Source organism: Micromys minutus, assembly GCF_963924665.1.
Source record: "Micromys minutus genome assembly, chromosome: 18".
NCBI lineage: Eukaryota > Metazoa > Chordata > Mammalia > Rodentia > Muridae > Micromys > Micromys minutus.
Genome location: NC_137953.1, coordinates 46,469,707 through 46,474,328, shown reverse-complemented (window position 1 = coordinate 46,474,328; position 4,622 = coordinate 46,469,707). Strand labels below are relative to the sequence as shown.

General features: G+C 43.9%; 1 pseudogene across 1 annotated transcript; it reads left to right on the top strand.

Moving 5' to 3' along the window:
* The first annotated feature begins 1,601 nt into the window (after positions 1–1,601).
* On the top strand, positions 1,602–2,140 carry LOC308432146 (M-phase-specific PLK1-interacting protein-like; annotated as a pseudogene). The gene has a single exon. The product of its transcript is annotated as an M-phase-specific PLK1-interacting protein-like (transcript).
* Positions 2,141–4,622: the final 2,482 nt, after the last annotated feature.

Sequence of the window (4,622 nt, the reverse complement as noted above, 5' to 3'; positions counted from 1 at the left end):
TCATTCCATGCTCACACTGGGTCCAGCGCACTCTGTAAGTGGCAGAAGAGAAAGAGGTCTTAATACTGGCCTTTAGTTTGATTTAATTATTTGTTTGTATCACTATGTAGCCCAGGCTGCCCTTTATTTTGCTGTCCTCTTGCTGGCTGGCTCTCTTCTCCCGAACCAACTCCCCTGGGTCCTTCTTCCTGCTCCCTCATATCTGTTGTCTTAGATTTAAGCTGAAGACTTTTGAGCAAAGCACAGAACCAGATGGTTGTTTTAACAGCTGGCCCTTACCCACAGGCTTGTCCCCTGAAGCAGGACCTAGGACTGGGGATGAGCAGTTAGCTCATGCTGCCCAGATGACAATCGGAATGTCACAGTACATTCTTGTCTTTTCTCATCTTTTTCTGCATGCCTTTTCCTGTCTAGGCAGATGACAACCTCTCCCCTCTAACAGCGCCTTTCGGGCTGGTACAGTTGTAAAACAATATGGGTCTCTTTCCCTCTTTACTCAGAAAAACTAATGTCTTTTGTGGTCAAAAGAAAATTAGTAGCAGCTGAAAGTGGAATTTTAATGACGCTAAAACCTAATTTTTATGCAGCTTTAACTTAAAATCCTACCTCTTCTCCACGAGCCTCCATTAATTCATCAGCTAAATAATGTGTCTGCTCCTTAAAGCCTTTGACATCCAATTCTCTGCCTGTGTAGCTTTTTTTTGCCACGGTGAAAAATACTTCATCTTTTTTACTTTCATTTTTAAAAACAAGCATAATGAAAATATAAAATATCGTTTAGGATTTATCTAAGACGATATGGCAGCTTCTTTGAGAAATGGTCGGATGGGCAGCTGTGAATCAAATTCGGAAGTCATGTCTTTCTTTAAATCATTATTTGAATAAGGAGGAGCCAACTGGTCGGGAATACAATCTCTATAGTTTATTTTAATTTTTACTTATTTATTTTACATCCTGATCACTGCCCCCTTTCAGCCACCCCTTCCCACAATCCTTCCTCCCAACCCCACCCCCACTTCTCCTTTGATCGGGTGGGCCCCTCCCCAGTGTCACCCCCATTATCTCTATATTTTAAACTGTGATCTTATCTATTAAATTTTTTAAAGAAAGTGAATGCTTTTTGAAAGGTCAAAGGTTTAGGAATTACTCGTGTTAACTTTGGAAGAGGTTGGGCTTACAAAATGTTCCACACATAGTGGATTTCCATCTATGGTGGTTATTCTGGTTGTCAGCTTGATTGGATTAGAAGAGAAGAGTGCATTCAGGAGCTATATTTAGGGCTGGAGAGATGGCTGAGGGATTTAGAGCATGCGCAGCTCTTCCAAGGGCTCTGAGCTCAGTTCCAAGCGCCCACAGGGTAGCTCACAAACATGTTACTCTAGTTCTCAGAGATCTGATCCCTCTTCTGGCCTCCACAGGAACTGCACACATGTGGGGCACAGTCATACACACAAGCAGACCACCTGCACCAAAAAAAAAAAAAAAAAAAAGTATAAAAGTTAATTTGGTGTGTGTTTGTTTTAGAAGGAGCTACAGGCAGTTGATCGCTGGGGTTCCGGTGAGGGCGTCGGAGAGTGAGCTCTTCAGCTTCGTTTCCTGCTATGCACCTACAGAATTTCCCACCACCAACTCCTCCGGACCCCAGTGCGTGGACAGGAAGTTGGGGTGGCAGAAACAGCGTCCAGGGTGCCCTGGGAAGGGGACCGCGGCCGCCCTCCCCGCGGTACGGGGACCGGAGTCTGCACCGCAGTCCGCACGCCCCGCCTGCGGGCCCCGGGCTAGGATGTGTGGGAGCAGCAACTCTCCGCGAAGGCAGTTTCTCGGACCCCCGTCCCGGGTCTCCATCCCCTGGCCGCTACCCAGCCACCAACTCCAGGTCCCTTGCCGGGTCCCAGCAGCAGTTCAGCTGCTCCCCAGGGCAGCAGCAGACCTTCCCCCAGGGTTCTCCAAGGACAGCTACACCATTTGGATCCGGGAGTGAAAGAGAAGAAATTACGTCTGATGAGTTGGAAAGTTATTTTCAGTTGTCAATGCTTGAAGACCCTTGGGCTGGCCTAGAACCAGTATCTGTAGTGGATGTAAGCCAACAGTACAGCAATATCAAACATTCACAGGCGAAAGAGGAAGATACTTTTCTTAACATCTGAAATTCAACTGGAAGCCTCCAGTGTCAGGAACAGCTTGGACAGAACTTTCACTTGTGTACATGAGTTGAAGCTAAAGATGATGACTTTGAATAATGGTTAGCAGACCCTTGGTAATCTCTAACTTTATCTCTTGTTGCTATTAGAGAAAATGATAAGACAATTTACAGTATTTAGCTATCACAGAACACAGTTTTCATATTTAACATTTCCAAGATAACAGGCATTTGTTTTTTCAGTGTTTTAAAATAAAACGTTTTTGTCTTCCTAATTGTGATTTTTGTGGATATGTAGAATTGCTAAAATAATGCTTCATAATCACTTTGAATTTGAGGGTGTTTTGCAAACTATTTTTTTTAAATAAAACAGATAAGCTACCCTAGACAGTTCTCTATTTATTAATAGAAAATTGTTCTGCATTCATTTTTTTGTATTTTTGTTAAAATATTGAAACTTAAAAATCACTGGAAATCACTTAGCAGGTCAGTGTTCTACTCAAATTTTTCTATGTTTTGAGCATGGTAGACATACTTTCTCTTGAAGGTGAGATGTTGATTTCTTGTCATTGTGATAAAATGTCAGAGGAAAACAGAGGTTCATAGTTTCTAAGGTCCCCGTGGAAGTTCAGCTGGATCCACAAGTTGGTCTTGAGGTAAGCCAAAATGTCTGAATATGGGAGAAGCTGCTTGCCCTTAGCAAGCAAGCTGCAGAAAAACAGGAAGGGGCAGGGACAGGAGCTACTTCACCTTTTTCTACCCCCCAAAATAGTGTCATGTGAACCATGAGGTGTTAATCTACGTAGGAGTAAATACCCTGACGATCTAATCACTTCGCAGTGGTCAGATAAACCTTCAGCACATGGCTCATTGGGGAGACCCTTCATGTTCACACCATGACAAATGACTGACAGTCACCTCAATCCACTGCCATGACAAAGACAACAAACGTGCATTTGATTCCATCAGTCCCAAAGAAGGCAAAGGACAAAGCCAGTTTACTATGACCTAGACAGTAAGGCCTCGTTATCTTGACTCATGGGCACATTTCTAATCTGAGAAAGGGGCCTATGGACTTTAGCTTACTTTGCCTGCCTGGAGTGGAAGGGAAGGGATGCCGTGTATGTACCTGTATTAACAGATAAAACTTGTAGCAATATTCCCCAGCTATTTAAAATCAAGTCTTGAGAACCGTGCAGTCGGTTGAAAAAAAAAATTGCCAACAATTTTTCTTTCTCCAAAAGAAAAGTGAAATGGCCATTCCACCTAGTTGGTCCTAGTTTTTAGGATAGTGCCTATAAAATAATGGCTGCTAAGTAAACGTTTAATAAATGCATACTTTCTTACTGTAACTGTTACATTGCCCTGCCTATTCCCATGGGAATCGGAGTTGACAGAGTGATGTTATGTGGCTATTTGAAAGAAAGCATCCGTACTCGACATCTTGGGTTTTCTTCATATATTTTATATTTGATGCTTACTGTACTTCATAAATAAAAGATAACACTTGGAAACAGAAATAAAAAAGTAAAAAGGAGCTGCAGCTTTGGGTGTGTCTGAGGGGATTTCCAGAGAAGATGTACTGAAGGGGTAAGACCTGCCTCGAATGTCCCTGCAGGGTGGGATCTTCTACTGCTGATCTCTTCTACCATGGTGGCCTGTAAGCCCTCAGATGGTGACGGTGAGCCGAGACAAGCCCCTCCCCTCTAAAGCTGCTTTGGTCAGGCAGTTGATGACTTCAGAAAGAAAAGTAGCTGATACACAATCAGAGTTGGATAGCTGCTGCTGGGCCATGGTGGGGGTGGAAGCCACATACATCATAAGCCACAATCAGCAATGAGGGAAGCTGCTAGGCGTGGCAGGTGCTGCAACTCTGGCTACAAGTGTGCTAACGGGGACTCTATCAGGAGTCACCCCTACGGTAGAAGGTTCGGAATGTGGCCCACACGATGATGTAATTCAAGTGTTAGTCAGTCGATAACCGGGGCAGGCTCAGGGTGAATGGGGTTTGCCCAGTTAGTCAGTTCATATGCCTAGGGTATGACACAGTCTTTGAGAAGATGAGGAAAAGAACAAGACCAAAGGAAACCGTCAGGTGGTCCCAGATGCCATCTTTCCCTGTGATTTCTGATGTGGGAGGTACGGAGGGTCTTGTACTCACTGATAAGTACCAGGAGAACCAGGAATGTTAAACACACAGGCCTGATCCCTCAAACAGACACAGAGAACCTGCTCTCCGCACGCCGCCACCCTCCACTAAAACTCTGTTGTGAGCTTGTCAGTCTACAGAACCCATCTTTCTGGAAGATGTCACATGTACTTTACAAAGAGTTTTGATGTAGTCACATCTCAAGTTTTGTTGTACACGCTAGATTGAGTTATCACCAGAAAAAAAAAAAATCCACCAAATTGTGCTGTGCTTAAAATAGGCCCAAAACAAATCCCCAAAAGTTTGAACCAACACTGGCTACTTAGCTGTGTC